We start from the raw sequence: 17,799 nt of genomic DNA on the forward strand, positions 1-17,799 counted from the left end.
ATTTCCAAATAAAAGAACAAGACATGTACAAACTTAAGTGTTATTATTTTAAGGTATCAAAAAACATAATCTCTCACCTCCTTGGGAAAAGGCCTGGTTATGAGAACTGACAGCCTTATACAAGAGAATAACCTGTAGCAGCAACAATCTGCTCAACGTGTTTAATGACGAAAGCCCCAGACCGCGTGCTCAACATAACCTTTAAATTCCAACGGCGTTCACAGCCACGTCACAATGGCGGCGCAGAAATGGAAACAGGAGGTGTGGGAACGGTCTGAAGCCCGGCCCGGGCTTGGACGTGTCTGTAGAACACAGCCAACGTAAAAGACTAATCGACTGACAGGTTGACGGACAGACTGATTGACAGGTGGAGTGACACCGTGCCGGTCGCACCTGGAACAGACGCGCAGCATTCCATACCTGCCGAGGCGTTTACCTGAGAGTGCGCGAGCCCAGGTCTGTGAAAGCCATGACGGCACGGTGCTGACGACTTGACAGGCTCGACCGCGCCACGGTGTCACACTGCATGCAGCCAATTACAGACTACATTTCCACGCACAACCCACTTATACAGCTGAATATTTATGAAGTAGTTCAGGTTAAGTACCTTGCTCAAGTCACACTATTTCTCTCAGTGTATTTTTAATCAGCAGAAATTAATGTGGGGCACACCCAAAAATAGGATATATTTTTAAATATATATATATATCACACATACAGTGCCCCACTCAAAACATAGCGCTCCACTCACAAACACAAAGCACCACTCAAAACACAGAGCTCCACTCACAAACAAAAAGCCCCACTCACACACGCAGTGCTCCACTCACAAACACCAAGCCCCACTCAAATATAGAGCCCTATGCACAGACTCCCAGTCACAAACATACAGCTCCACTCACAAACACCAAGCCCCACTCAAATATAGAGCCCTATGCACAGACTCCCACTCACAAACATACAGCTCCACTCACAAACACCAAGCCCCACTCAAATATAGAGCCCTATGCACAGACTCCCACTCACAAACATACAGCTCCACTCACAAACACCAAGCCCCACTCAAATATAGAGCCCTATGCACAGACTCCCACTCACAAACATACAGCTCCACTCACAAACACTAAGCCCCACTCAAATATAGAGCCCTATGCACAGACTCCCACTCACAAACAAACAAACATACAGCTCCACTCATAAACACAGAGCCCCACTCACAAACACAGAGCCCCACTCATAAACACAGAGCTCCACTCATAAACACAGAGCCCCACTCATAAACACAGAGCCCCACTCACACACACAGAGCCCCACTCATAAACACAGAGCTCCACTCATAAACACAGAGCCCCACTCACAAACACAGAGCCCCACTCATAAACACAGAGCCCCACTCACAAACACAGAGCCCCACTCACAAACACAGAGCCCCACTCATAAACACAGAGCCCCACTCACAAACACAGAGCCCCACTCACACACACAGAGCTCCGCTCACAAACACCAAGCCCCACTCAAATATAGAGCTCCACTCACAAACACAGAGCTCCACTCACACACAGAGCTCCACTCACAAACACAGAGCCCCACTCACAAACACAGAGCTCCACTCACAAACACAGAGCCCCACTCACACACACAGAGCTCCGCTCACAAACACTAAGCCCCACTCAAATATAGAGCCCTATGCACAGACTCCCACTCACAAACAAACAAACATACAGCTCCACTCATAAACACAGAGCCCCACTCACAAACACAGAGCCCCACTCATAAACACAGAGCTCCACTCATAAACACAGAGCCCCACTCATAAACACAGAGCCCCACTCACACACACAGAGCCCCACTCATAAACACAGAGCTCCACTCATAAACACAGAGCCCCACTCACAAACACAGAGCCCCACTCATAAACACAGAGCCCCACTCACAAACACAGAGCCCCACTCACAAACATAGAGCCCCACTCATAAACACAGAGCCCCACTCACAAACACAGAGCCCCACTCACACACACAGAGCTCCGCTCACAAACACCAAGCCCCACTCAAATATAGAGCTCCACTCACAAACACAGAGCTCCACTCACACACAGAGCTCCACTCACAAACACAGAGCCCCACTCACAAACACAGAGCCCCACTCACACACACAGAGCTCCGCTCACAAACACCAAGCCCCACTCAAATATAGAGCCCTACGCACAGACTCCCACTCACAAACATACAGCTCCACTCACAAACACCAAGCCCCACTCAAATATAGAGCCCTATGCACAGACTACCACTCACAAACATACAGCTCCACTCACAAACACCAAGCCCCACTCAAATATAGAGCCCTATGCACAGACTCCAACTCACAAACATACAGCTCCACTCACAAACACTAAGCCCCACTCAAATATAGAGCCCTATGCACAGACTCCCACTCACAAACAAACAAACATACAGCTCCACTCATAAACACAGAGCCCCACTCACAAACACAGAGCCCCACTCATAAACACAGAGCTCCACTCATAAACACAGAGCCCCACTCATAAACACAGAGCCCCACTCACACACACAGAGCCCCACTCATAAACACAGAGCTCCACTCATAAACACAGAGCCCCACTCACAAACACAGAGCCCCACTCATAAACACAGAGCCCCACTCACAAACACAGAGCCCCACTCACAAACACAGAGCCCCACTCACAAACATAGAGCCCCACTCATAAACACAGAGCCCCACTCACAAACACAGAGCCCCACTCACAAACACAGAGCCCCACTCACACACACAGAGCTCCGCTCACAAACACCAAGCCCCACTCAAATATAGAGCTCCACTCACAAACACAGAGCTCCACTCACACACAGAGCTCCACTCACAAACACAGAGCCCCACTCACAAACACAGAGCTCCACTCACAAACACAGAGCCCCACTCACACACACAGAGCTCCGCTCACAAACACCAAGCCCCACTCAAATATAGAGCCCTACGCACAGACTCCCACTCAAAAACATACAGCTCCACTCACAAACACAGAGCCCCATTCACACAGAGCTGCAGTCACAAACACAGCATCCCACTCAGAAACACAGAGCCCATTTAGCACAGCAATCCCCAACATTCAGTATTATGGAAACTATTCTGTTATTATTTTCACTGCCCCCCACCCCTCACTCACATGCAGGCTAATCAGTGGGACATGCCCCCCATCCCCCACGATTAAACAGGCCCCCTGAAAAGAGTCCTTAAGCAAATTGAAAAATATTGACTCCCAGTTCCTAAAAAACCCTGCTTTCAATTGTCAGGGAGGAAATGAAATAATGTATAAATCAAACAGCAATACTGCCACAGGGGCAGGGGCGCGGGGTGGGGAGGTGGAAGAGAAAAACATTTCATCCTCTGAATAGCAGAGAACAGGAAGGGACTAGCCAAGAGAAATAGGGACTGACCTCAGCCCGTCCCACGCAGAACCCGTTTAGGGTAATCGGGGGGCCGGCCTGGGGTTACACACCACCAGTAACACACAAGGAAATGGGGGCGGGCTGGGTTTGAGTGGGCGGAGGGTAAAAAAAGGAAGTTGGAGTGGCTTAAAAAAATACATCTTCTCTTCCTATTTGTCCATATCCATCTTGATCGCTCCCTCCCTGTTGCCATATCTTTTTTTTTTTTTTGTTAGTAACTGGTTCCACTTTCTGTTTTCTGTCATACTGTTACATATGACACAAAATGCACAATTGGCCCTCCAAAGAAATGTAAAACAAACTAACTAACAATCAATGGCTACGACTAAAGCTATGCACAGTCAGTGTGATATAAAGACTGGCCACTGATCTTCTCATGATGGTCAAGACAGAAGAACTGCCAGCCATCTTCCAACACACACAAAAGATGCCCCCCCCCCCTCTTCAGGATGCTTCTGGATCCCTCCCCTCCTCACCCCATTGCACTCTCACCTTCGATACCAAGTCAGGTTATGATAATTATTTTATTTGTCATCTGAGAGGCTGTGGAGGGAATATGTATGTACATATAATTTCTATTTTCACACTGAATTGAAATATCAAAAACAAAATGAACCTATAACTCAAATATATCACAAAAAGACATTGTAGATAATGGAAAATATTTTGTAACACTAATATGGGCAAATTAAGAAATTACAGTCAAGTATGAAACTTGAAAATGGAAAACAGTGATGCACCCCCCCCCCCCACCCACCCCGACCCCAACCCCTGCTCGAGGTAACACCTGTGGGCCAGGCTCTTGTGTTTTATGAAGGGGGGAGGAGTGTGTGTGTGTGTGTGTGTGTGTTGAGGGGGTGGCTGTGTTTGGGGCATGTTTGTTCTCACCCATTAATCTAAGAACTGAAAGCCACACACTCACACTGGCCTGGGGGTACAGATGCCATATTTACCAAACATGCCCACACTGGATCAGCCCCCTCTCTCTCAGCGCCTCATCTCCTCCCCTCCCCTCCCCTCCTATGAATACCAGCACCCCCCCTCGGTAGAACAGTCAGTTCTCTCACATAACCCCCTCCCCCTCCATAAAAGTGATGTTTCTGCACCACTGTGTGTGAAAGAAAACGGCTTCACCTGCTCACCGAGAAATCTCCCTCTTTCTGTCTCCCTCCTCCCTCTCTTTCCCCCTCCTACCTCTCTCTCTCTCCCTGCCTTATTCTACTCTCATTCTCTCTCCCTCCTCACCTTCAACCAAAAATCTATCAGCACCTGCATAAACAGACAATATGTTTAAAAATGGTTTTGGAAGTCATGCTGGATAAAGATGTCTATCAGTAAAACAAATAAATGAATAAAACAGAACCCAAATCCTGGTTCTTCATGGCCATTCAGGGATGCTAGGTGTTCTCTTGGTGGGAGAGGTAAGGGTCTTAAGGCAGACAGGGGAATGGCAGTAGCGTAAACAGCAGTGGCAGAGGCTCAGTTTGTGTTTCAAGCTTATCCCTCTGAAGAGGAGTTTTTTCTCTTCAAAAATCTAAATCTGAGTAATAGAACTCTCCATTGCTTTCAATTACCTGTAGTGATCATTACATCAGCATTTGAATGTTCAGTTAACACACACAGACACACACAAACACATACACATTACTGCAGGGCAGGGAAATCGGTCAAAAATATATGCAACACCTTGTTAAAAAATGTAAAACCAAAGAATTAATTAAAAAAGGTAGTGTATTAGACACGCTCAGTGTGAAAATAACAAACTGGTAACACCACATACATGCACACACTTACAAAGCAAATAAAGTAACTTCAAAATAACTCCAAAATGCATATGAATACACTGTAACACAGCAAAGCGCTTCAGTAAATAAAAGCTGATTAAATGAATCTGTCTGCTGAGTGTGCTAATTCCTATTGTATACAGATGTCAGGACGTGAGGTGTCGGTATGCCCTTCGGAACACACATGCACTACAAATACACATTGGCACAAGAGGAATTTGCTGGGGGGCAGGTGTTTGAGAAGTGGATTCAGACTTGCCTGTTGGTAAGTGAGAGAAAGTTACAGGAGAGGAACTAACGCTTACAAAGACAACAACAAACAACAACAACCCCCCCCCCCCACCCCATGGCCACTGATGGGAGGGAAATTGCATTTCCTGTTTGGTGATTGCTTAACAAAAGGTGTTTCACGGAGGCGCAAAGTGCTAAAGGCGGGCCACTAGCACTAGCCAATGGCAGAGCCCCCAAACCCTCCTCCCACCACATCCTGCCTCTCCTGTGGAATCAGGAGCCTTTGGAAGCTGTGCATGCTCACACATAAGCAACCTTTCCAGTGTGTGGAGCCAAAATGGCTGGATGGAAAAACGTAATGGGAGACATTTCATTCATAAAAGGAGGTAGGCTGGTGGGGGGGGGGGTTTACATGGTAGATGGAGGATGTGTGGAATCCACTTTGGGGGATTTAAAACCGCAATGATCTGGCAACCTTAGCACGGAATCAGGTGTGGAGAGTGCCAGGGGATTCAGGCAAACCCAGCGGTTCACCTCCGCCTCAAACGGGTGTGTCTAAACTCCCTGTCATTCAAACGGCAACAGCTTTAGCCTGTTCAGCCTTTTCCTGCTTGTGTCTTCTAGAGATAAAAAATGCACCTATTTGGGGCAGCGCAGTAAGACGCCATAAATCAGCGATGAAGAAAGGAACCTAAATTAGGGATTGATCAGCCAGGAGAGGGTGCTGGAAAAGCTGGCTGTTTGTCTTATCATGAAAAAAGAGGAGGAAAGCCAAGGGGAAAAGTCCATTTTAAGTTGGGCACTTAATTACTGTTATTAGAAGAGACCCCCACTTCTTCAAGGTAATGGATCACTCCTGGAGACTCTTTTGTGTTGACTCTCCAACTGAGGTTAGAAATGCTTACCTTTGTCCCTGTGACACTGACACCTGTTTTAAACCGGCCAAGCCAGATTATATCTTAGTTTTTTTTAATTAAACTATAAATCTCCTGACAGTCATTTTGAAAAAGTCCAAAGATAAACAATCCTCATAAAGATGGTGGCTTCCCTTGCATTCGTGCCTGAAAACCAGAGCCAATGCTTACATTTGTTTAAACAGAAAAAATAAAAAGAGTAAAAACATTGGTGATTGAGGACATTTCCCTGTCATGTCTTTACAGAAAAAAAAAACAACCTAGTCTGTCCATGAGAATTCCCTGCTGACTTATCTCAGAAGGTGTTAACAAGTTAAAAGATCGCCTGTTTCCGCTGCCAGGATTTTTTTCCTTCCCTTTCCTCACTCTTGCTCCCTTCATACCAGTTAATCTGAAGACCCTGTTAAATATTCCAGAAGTGGAGGGAAAAAACTTTTTTTAAAAATAGAAGAACCAGGGACAGTGTACAGAGAACAGCAGATATTTTACAGCTGACTGGTGAAATGGTCGACTAACGTGCAAAATTTGCACGTCAGCAACATGGAAGCACCATCAGTGGACCAGCAGCCCACTCTATGGTGGGCTGAGCACAGCAAGGCCGAAGACGACATTATATTACCCATAATCCTTTGGGTAAAGAAGCTCCTAATGCTTTCGATTCCTTACCAATATGGTACAAATATAGCACCTCTAGCACAAAGAGGAAAAAAAAAACATTTCAAAACAGTAGCTAAGCAAATTTTAAAACCGTTCATGAGCCAATTAGTATTAAAATATTACAGCTATTCTATGCCAATGCCAATCCTTCTTGGAGTATAATTGAGGGAAAACCTCAGTGCTGGATAGACAAAAAGAAAGAGAGCAAGAAAGTAAGAAAGATAAACAGAGCAAGAAAGAAAGAGTGAGAGAGCAAGAGAGAAATAGAATGAGAGAAAAAGAGAGGAAAATAGCAAGACAGAGAGGGAGAGAGAATGGAATGAGCTGAAGAGGGGCAGAAATTAGAGGCAGTGCAGAGTTAAAAGAATCGGTGATTTTTACAGAGACCGGCATTATGCCAAGTGACGCAATACCTGGAAGCAGGTGAAACTCATAAAATTGCGTAATAAACCAAGGAGATTGGTCTCACACAATGGGTCTGGATTCAATCAACATACCCTTAACTGTGAGTCGCAATTAAACACCAGTGTTCACTCTGTTTTCCATCGCTAACACAGTTTGATGAGTTCCGCAAACATCAAAATTAACTCGCCAAATTGTGTTGTGTGAAGAAAGAAAAAAGAATTGCTTGCCTATCATTTGATTATCAAAGAAAAAGTGTTCAATTAAATCCAGGAATTCAAGGGAAACTTTTGAAAGATCAAGATCAAGAGGAGTGAAAAAAAAACAGAGAAAACAGAAAAATACTTTCGGCTGGACTGAGCACTCACTCCAAAAGCAGGGCATCACCCTTCACCCCAAATTCCATCACACAACCACTGGCTTTCCCACTCCACCCACTCAACGTGCCTCTCCGTGCTGCCACCATTTATTTTTTCTTACTGAAACACAGACCGGCTCGGCATTTGGCTTCTCCCTCCAAACTATCGCTCCACGCAGTCCGTGCGTCAGTACAAACACGAGAGGGAAGCATAAATGTCTTCCGTATAAATATTTTCATTAGGGCTGAGGGAGTGCCAAAACCAACTGAAACCACGGCCCTCCAAAATGAGTATGTCTGGAGGGCAATAATCATATCTGCGCATAAAACCAGGATAAAAAAAGGATAAAAGTTGATGAGGTAGAATAAATGCATGATATGTTCCTCAACCACTTCCCTTCATGTCCACTCAAAGCATCCACTTCCCCAGGCATTCACATGTCCATCAGATGTACTGTTTATTATTATTATTATTTACTTTTATAATAATAATAATAATAATAATAATAAAAACTATTATAATAATTATTTAACAATCACAACTATTACCACAATGACAACACACACAGCACCTAAGACACAATGACACCAGTCTGTTCATTCCAAATCAGGACAAACAAAAAAAAGTACATCATCTATTGAAAAATCTTTTACATTTACATTTTTAGTGTAAATCTGAGCTTATAAGTGTCCAGTTGGAATTAAGTGCCCTAAGAGCACAATATACCAGAGTTGATTTAACACTGAGCACAACATACTATATCCAAGCCAAATTAACACTGAGCACAGCTTAAGCTGGCAGTATACTCAGTAAGAAGAAAGAACTTCAGGATTGAGAACCACCGGCGAACATGTCCATGAACACTGTTGTCGGTATACTCAGTGAGAACACCGCACCGTTTAAAGTCACTCCACGCCGCTGGGGCGTGAATAATTACGAGGCAGTAACCGGGGCTGGAATCCCAACCAGACCTCCGTCTCGTGGCTACACCATGGATGTATAAAGAGAAGGGCTACGCGAGATCACAACACAAAACAAAAAGTTTAAAGTGTTTAAAGTGGCTTTAGTTTATCTGGCTATGCAAAAGAAGAAAAAAGGCGAAGGAGATCGTACGTTCGCCCTCTAAATCAGAGTAGGACGGAGAATGGAGAGTTTTGTCTGTACATTCGGCAAATGCGAGTTTAGATGAGGGGGTCCACTTTCTCTTATTTCTGAATGTGTGCTAGGCGTTTTGATGACTTGCTGAAACGAGTAGCACCATTCATCAAACATGCGGGAACTCACAGAATTCCCATCTCTACAGAAGAGAGATTGGCGTTGACTCTCCGTACATTAGCATGTGAATTCAGCCCTCTGATCTCTCAACCGTGATGTAACCAACTATGTGATATTTGGACCAATAGCTGAGAGGGGGAGGTCGGAGAACAAGAAAGAACTTTTCGAAAAGTTCTCCCTGGAGGCCATCGCACACTGCACCGTACGAACACGAAACACCGCGTCTTTTTGTTCGTCAGTTGTTCTGATTGCTTCGTTTTGCTCAAAAATTCTACTTCGTACGAAGTATACTGCCTACTTTACTCTATCCAAGCCAAATTAACACTGAGCACAGCTTGCTCTATCCAAGCCAATTTAACACTGAGCACAGCTTGCTCTATCCAAGCCGATTTAACACTGAGCACAGCTTGCTCTATCCAAGCCAATTTAACACGAGCCAGTCACTCTATCAAACAATTAACACTGAGCACAGCTTACTCATCCAAGCCAAATTTAAAACTGAGCACAGCTTGCCTCTATCAAGCGTTTAACACTAGAACGTACTCATCCAAGCCGATTTAACACTGAGCACAGCTTGCTCTATCCAAGCCAATTTAACACTGAGCACAGCTTACTCTATCCAAGCCAATTTAACACTGAGCACAGCTTACTCTATCCAAGCCGATTTAACACTGAGCACAGCTTACCCCCTCCCAAAGAAAACCAAAAAAACGAATGCGTCAGGTCCCTCAACATAAAACAGACAACAGCCAGTTATCAAAACACCCCCCCCCCCCCCCCAAACACACACACACACTTCGGCTGAAAAACGTGCTACCTCTTTTTTCAGGTCACTTCTTCTGAAAGCTGTTTTTACTTGGCATAGAATGCGTGATTTGCATTGTGTGCGGTATGTTGCACAGACTGCATAATCACATTTCACACATTTCTTAAAGTGTTTTTTTGTATTTATTTAACGATGAAGTATGCCGGTATTGTCAAACCTCTTCGGCTAGCCTCTAATCTGCTCCATATTTGTTGTTTAAAATTCACAACAGGAAGTTAACTATACGAGTGAGTTATACCACCTCATATCACCAGTCAACCAATCATCATCTGTCCGGCGCATGCGGGCAGTGGTTACTTCATGGTTCGGAGTGTGGCACAGTGGGTAAGGAACTGCGCTTGTAACCGAAAGGTCGCAGGTTCGAATCCCGGGTAAGGACACTGCCGTTGTACCCTTGAGCAAGGTTACTAACCTGCATATTCAGATTTCCAGCTGTATAAATGGATACATGAAGTGCTATGTCAAAAAAAAAAAAAAAAAAAATTGTGTAGTTTCGCTCTGATAAGGTCAGCTAATGCCTGTATGTATGTAATGTAAATGTTACTATGCGGACGTGGTCTGCAGCCTTTGCATATGCCACACAGCACTTATGCAAACCCATTTTTGCGTGCAGTCGGCACAAGAGTAAAGCAGCCGAAAGGTGTTTCACTAAAAGCACCACAGACATTGGACAGAGTGCTGAACTACCAATCAGCCCGATTAGAGCTCACTGGATTTCCAGTCATCAAAAATATTAGCTATAAACTGCCGTAGAATATGCACACACGCTTACTTAAAATAATGTTTTGGAGAAAATACTGATAATAGTACAATTCCAATAATGACTTCATAAATATGAATGTAGCATGAGGCAGGGATGCTGACAGAGGAAGAGCAGATGAGTGGAATGTGAATTTTGACTCGTGCCCACAAACAGGAAAAACACAGCTCGCCCAGACAGGAAAAAACCAGACAAGCACCTTTCATACAAGTGCAGAAGAACAAGACGCGTTACTTCACACACGTAATAAAAAAGAAAATTGTGATATTTCAGGGTTCTCCTGAAGAAACATTTAAAAAATGCCAGGATATAGCAATGGAAATTAATTGTGTGTGTGTGTGTGCATGTGGTGTGTGCATGCGCATGCGTGTGTGGTGTGCACGCGTATGCACGTGTGTGTGTGCACATGTGTGTGTGTGTGTGTTTGCCGTTATTTACAAAGATGCATAAAGAAAGGTCAATTCAGAATGAAACAGCATCCCATTTGATGAATAACATTATGTTTATGAAGAAATTAGTCTGTGTGTACAGAGTGGTACTGTGGGTAGAGTGGTACTGTGCGTAGAGTGGTACTGTGTGTGTAGAGTGGTACTGTGTGTGTAGAGTGGTACTGTCTGTGTAGAGTGGTACTGTGTACTGTGTGTGCAGAGTGGTACTATGTGTGCAGAGTGGTACTGTGTGTAGAGTGGTACCGTGTGTGTAAAGTGGTACTGTGTGTGCAGAGTGATACTGTGTGTAGAGTGGTACTGTGTGTGCAGAGTGGTTTTGAGTGTGTAGAGTGGTACTGTGTGTAGAGTGGTACTGTGTGTGCAGAGTGGTTCTGAGTGTGTAGAGTGGTACTGTGTGTGCAGAGTGGTACTGTAGATTGGTAGAGTGGTACTGTGCATACAGAGTGGTACTGTAGATTGGTAGAGTGGTACAGTGCATACAAAGTGGTACTGTGTGTGTAGAGTGGTACTGTGTGTGCAGAGTGGTACTGTAGATTGGTAGAGTGGTACTGTGTGTGCAGAGTGGTACTGTGTTTGTAGAGTGGTACTGTGTGTGTAGAGTGGTACTGTGTGTGTAGAGTGGTACTGTGGGTAGAGTGGTACTGTGCGTAAAGTGGTACTGTGTGTGCAGAGTGATACTGTTTGTAGAGCGGTACTGTGTGTGTAGAGTGGTACTGTCTGTGTAGAGCGGTACTGTGTGTGTAGAGTGGTACTGTCTGTGTAGAGTGGTACTGTGTACTGTGTGTGTAGAGTGGTACTGTGTGTGTTGAGTGGTACTATGTGTGCAGAGTGGTACTGTGTGTGTAGAGTGGTACTGTGTGTAGAGTGGTACTGTGTGTGCAGAGCGGTACTGTGTGTGCAGAGTGGTACTGTGTGTAGAGTGGTACTGTGTGTGCAGAGTGGTATTGTGTGTAGAGTGGTACTGTGTGTAGAGCGGTACTGTGCGTGCAGAGTGGTACTGTGTACTGTGTGTGCAGAGCGGTACTGTGTGTGTTGAGTGGTACTATGTGTGCAGAGTGGTACTGTGTGTGTAGAGTGGTACTGTGTGTAGAGTGGTACTGTGCGTGCAGAGTGGTACTGTGTGTAGAGTGGTACTGTGTGTGCAGAGTGGTTCTGAGTGTGTAGAGTGGTACTGTGTGTGCAGAGTGGTACTGTAGATTGGTAGAGTGGTACTGTGCATACAGAGTGGTACTGTAGATTGGTAGAGTGGTACTGTGTGTGCAGAGTGGTACTGTAGATTGGTAGAGTGGTACTGTGTGTGTAGAGTGGTACTGTGTGTGCAGAGTGGCACTGTAGATTGGTAGAGTGGTACTGTGTGTGCAGAGTGGTACTGTAGATTGGTAGAGTGGTACTGTGTGTGTAGAGTGGTACTGTGCATACAGAGCGGTACTGTGTGTGTAGAGTGGTACTGTGTGTGCAGAGTGCTCCTGTAGATTGGTAGAGTGGTACTGTGTGCAGAGTGGTACTGTAGATTGGTAGAGTGGTACTGTGCATACAGAGTGGTACTGTAGATTGGTAGAGTGGTACAGTGCATACAAAGTGGTACTGTGTGTGTAGAGTGGTACTGTGTGTGCAGAGTGGTTCTGAGTGTGTAGAGTGGTACTGTGTGCAGAGCGGTACTGTGTGTGTAGAGTGGTACTGTGGGTAGAGTGGTACTGTGTGTGCAGAGCGGTACTGTGTGTGTAGAGTGGTACTGTGTGTGTAGAGTGGTACTGTGGGTAGAGTGGTACTGTGCGTAAAGTGGTACTGTGTGTGCAGAGTGGTACTGTGTGGGCAGAGCGGTACTGTGTGTGCAGAGCGGTACTGTGTGTGTAGAGTGGTACTGTGTGTGTAGAGTGGTACTGTGGGTAGAGTGGTACTGTGCGTAAAGTGGTACTGTGTGTGCAGAGTGATACTGTTTGTAGAGCGGTACTGTGTGTGTAGAGTGGTACTGTCTGTGTAGAGCGGTACTGTGTGTGTAGAGTGGTACTGTCTGTGTAGAGTGGTACTGTGTACTGTGTGTGTAGAGTGGTACTGTGTGTGTTGAGTGGTACTGTGTGTGCAGAGTGGTACTGTGTGTGTAGAGTGGTACTGTGTGTGCATAGCGGTACTGTGTGTGCAGAGTGGTACTGTGTGTAGAGTGGTACTGTGTGTGCAGAGTGGTATTGTGTGTAGAGTGGTACTGTGTGTAGAGCGGTACTGTGCGTGCAGAGTGGTACTGTGTACTGTGTGTGCAGAGCGGTACTGTGTGTGTTGAGTGGTACTATGTGTGCAGAGTGGTACTGTGTGTGTAGAGTGGTACTGTGTGTAGAGTGGTACTGTGCGTGCAGAGTGGTACTGTGTGTAGAGTGGTACTGTGTGTGCAGAGTGGTTCTGAGTGTGTAGAGTGGTACTGTGTGTGCAGAGTGGTACTGTGCATACAGAGTGGTACTGTAGATTGGTAGAGTGGTACAGTGCATACAAAGTGGTACTGTGTGTGTAGAGTGGTACTGTGTGTGCAGAGTGGTACTGTAGATTGGTAGAGTGGTACTGTGTGTGCAGAGTGGTACTGTGTTTGTAGAGTGGTACTGTGTGTGTAGAGTGGTACTGTGTGTGTAGAGCGGTACTGTGTGTGCAGAGCGGTACTGTGTGTGCAGAGCGGTACTGTGTGTGTAGAGCGGTACTGTGTGTGTAGAGCGGTACTGTGTGTGCAGAGCGGTACTGTGTGTAGAGTGGTACTGTGTGTGCAGAGAGGTACTGTGTGTGCAGGGGAGTACTGCAATAACACACAGAAATAGGAGAGGAGCCACTCCAGGCCTCCCTGAGGACATGGCGGTGTTTCACTCCGCTGTTTCTGTGTCAGCTGCAGGGCAGGAAGTGGTTATATACGATAGCAGCTGTCACACAGATATTGACCACGCTGGTTTCCATGCACTTAATACATCAAAAGTGCACTTAATATGTTCTTTCTTTAACCTGTGTAAGGGGATGCGTCTGATCAGCTTTACACTGCAGTAAATATCCAAAACCGGCCCAACGTCTGGATTCTAGTGCATAAAAATCTCAGCAGGAAGTGATAAAATGTGCAGATGCAAAGGCAAGTATATCATTTCGCACGAGTGTCATCACAGTGGAAAGCTGCCGGATCCCAGCAATTAGCTTCTCTGCTGGAAGCCAGAGAGCAAAGGGCCACTCTCATCTCCTCTCTCCGCGCACAGCCTGTAAATCCTGGCGGAGAGGCCTGTCAGAACCTGACTGCAGAGCAGCGAGCGAAGAGCAGCGCCCTCCCATCCACCCCGGCGGCCAGCCGCCCCCGTGACAACGCTGCACAATTGCAGTATCCCATGTTATGTGTTTTGGACAGGTGGGTGGGCAGGTGGGTTTGGGGCAGGCGGGGGCTTGTCTGCTACCGAGGGGAGCGGATTTTAACAGGCTTTTGGCCCTGAGCTGACAGCAGGCACACCCACCGAGGGGGTCATGTTCTCAGGAATGCAATTAAAGTCTCCCTTCTGCCCCAGGTAGGACCCCGTAAGGACCTACCACGGCTGACCCTGGAAGTGCCTGTTATCACACTGTCATAGTGAAGTCCAGAACTAAAAACATTTTTTTTAAATGACAAGTAGCCTAACAGATGCCAAGAAAAAAAAAATATTTTTAAAAATTAAAAAAAACAAAAAAAAAAATTTAACTGGGAAGCCTCTGCATGTTGGCCAAAATGTTCAAAATGCAATCCATAATATATCAGCAGATGGTTGGTAACACAGTAAATTACCTTGCTTTAACACTGACATGCTTTGGGATCCATGAAATGCACTATATAAAATTAGCCTATTATTATTATTATTATTATTATTATTATTATTAATAACAATAATAATAATAATATTATAATTAGTATGATTGAGTCTTATTATTGAGTGTGATTGTGACTCCTATCATGTATGGATCAGACCAGGGACAAATGCGTATTTGTTTTGGATTCAAATGCTTTTCTACGCTTTACTGATCTTGTCTGGTGTATTGGAACCAATGAAATACTCTCAAAAAGTGCTAACCCTGCTTTCTGATCATATTGGCATGCTCAATTACACCAAGCAAGACCAATAGAGCACAGAGAAGTATTTTAATCCAAAACAAACACGTATTTGACCCAGGTCTGGTATGGACGTATTGAGGGGCATGCTGTAAGTGTGAAAGCCAGCCCTGTTGTTGACTGAAATATGACGGCAGCTCCTGAGGCCTGTGGACAGGCCTCCCATTTCAATAAGAGCACAGAGATTTACGGCAGCCACTCATGGCGTTTGCTTCCTATAAGCACAGCGGGATGATATACGGCTGACGCTGGCGTGTGGCGACAGCCCACTCTCAACGTGCCGCAGGCCACCATCACGGCTAATACCGCCGTTTAACCACTTCTCCTACGGACGGGCACTGCTCCACCTGACTGCCACAGCATGGACCAGGGATGCCAGCCATCCAGGAAACTGATAAGGGTATGGATTAGAAAAAAATTGCTAGGTATCACAGTCTGACTAAGTATTGCAAATGAACATGTGAGCAATGCTAATAAAACTTTTAACCTTGCAATCCAGAGGTTGCAAGTTTCATTCCCACCAGGTAGGACACTGACGTTGTACGGTTAAGCAGTATAAAAGTTAGGGAACTGGGCTTGTAACCAAAAGGTTACAGGTTCAATTCCCAGGTATGAGATTACCATTGTATCCTCAAGCAAGGTACCTAACCAGCTGTATAACTTGATTGGTGTGTAAAAAAAAAAAAAAAAAAAAAAAAGGGCACGTTGCAGTGGCTAAAAGCGTAAGCTAAATACCTGAAATGTAAATGGAAACCTGAAATGCGTACAGAGGCCTATACTGTATATAGTTTATACTTTTCTACAGTTTATAAACCCATTAAGATTTATAGACTGTGACATATTTGTGACCTTACACCAAGATCACCAAATATTTGCTAAGAATGTTCTTAATCGCACATTCTAATGCTGATGTATCACTGCTGGTAATTGAAAGCAAAAGAGTTCTGGAACACTGACTTAGAATAAAATAAAAAAACATTCCAAAAATATTTACAACTCAAAAGGTTAAATACTCAGGACATCATTGCAGGTTTTTCCACATTGTTTTCAACTTCCATTTCCAGGCCATAATATACAGCAAGGTGACATAATATGACTGTCACATGAGCAAACAGATTCAAGAACCTGCACTGAGGGAGGACAATGCATGCTTTGTCTCCTTGACAATCATTCCACTCAAATGCCTGTCTGTCAGCCCTTCATATCTGTATCATTGTAAATAATTCAGAAAAAAGTGCCAAAGAATATAGAACACCTCATGAATGATGGTTAAAACTAAAGCAACTTCCGGAGACAAATTCAAAGAGGAATAATAACTGTGTGAACCCTCGGGCTTGAGTGGAAATAAGTCAGCCAGTGCTAAAAAAAGGAATTCTTTTGACAGTCAGTGGATTCCAGTCAGCATTATAAACCTATCAGTCAAGCCAATTTAACCCTGCACCCCCCACCCCTGTCAGATTTCAGAATGACAGAAGATTATTTTAACTGGTTGGAAGGGGTCAACATGTAAGAGAATCAGCTGTGTCCAGTTATAACAGAATTAGACGCTCCGCTCGGGGGCGATGATGTGAAACCCAAAACTGGCCCCTCTGCGAAACACAGTGGCAGTAGATTGCTTACCCCTACATACCTGCGCCAGGTGTAAACTTGCTCTAAGCTGCTTTTAGGGGAGGGACAGGGCGGATTTATGTTTTTACACAGGAAGGGGCCTACAGATTTTCACTGCGCACACTGAGACCATATCTCTGAAAGTACAATCTCTACACAGTGAGATACTATTCATCTTAATGTGCTGATCCCTACACTGTGAGAGACTGTTCCTCTTAATGTGCTGATCTCTACACTGTGAGAGACTGTTCCTCTTAATGTGCTAATCTGTACTGTGAGAGACTGTTCCTCTTAACGTGCTGATCCGTACACTGTGAGAGACTGTTCCTCTTAATGTGCTGATCTCTGCACTGTGAGAGACTGTTCCTCGTAATGTACTGACCTCTATACTGTGAGAGACTGTTCCTCTTAATGTGCTGATCTCTACTGTGTGAGAGACTGTGGCTCTAAATGTGCAGATCTCTACAGTGTTTGTCTTAATGTGCTGATCTCTACTGTGTGAGAGACTGTTCCTCTTAATGTGCTGATCTCTACACAGTGAGAGATGGGTCCTCTTAATATGCTGATCTCTACAGTGTTTGTCTTAATGTGGTGATCTCTACACTGTGAGAGACTGTTCCTCTTAATGTGCTGATCTCTACACTGTGAGAGACTGTTCCTCTTAATGTGCTAATCTGTACTGTGAGAGACTGTTCCTCTTAACGTGCTGATCCGTACACTGTGAGAGACTGTTCCTCTTAATGTGCTGATCTCTGCACTGTGAGAGACTGTTCCTCGTAATGTACTGACCTCTATACTGTGAGAGACTGTTCCTCTTAATGTGCTGATCTCTACTGTGTGAGAGACTGTGGCTCTAAATGTGCAGATTTTTAAGAGGATCTTAAAATGGCTGTGAACTCATGGAAGGATGGTATCCTGTGTACTTCACTCTTCTCAATGGCTGTACATCCCAATGTCCCCATGACAATCACCAAGAG

The 17,799-nt window shown here is 45.0% G+C and overlaps 1 protein-coding gene across 2 annotated transcripts in view; it reads right to left on the bottom strand.

Annotated features, from left to right (window-relative positions):
* Positions 1-17,799, bottom strand: part of afg2a (AFG2 AAA ATPase homolog A) — a 102,631-nt gene that overhangs the window by 7,732 nt on the left and 77,100 nt on the right. The gene's annotated exons all lie outside the window — the stretch shown is intronic.

This window comes from Anguilla rostrata, chromosome 7 (genome assembly GCF_018555375.3).
Source record: "Anguilla rostrata isolate EN2019 chromosome 7, ASM1855537v3, whole genome shotgun sequence".
Lineage (NCBI taxonomy): Eukaryota > Metazoa > Chordata > Actinopteri > Anguilliformes > Anguillidae > Anguilla > Anguilla rostrata.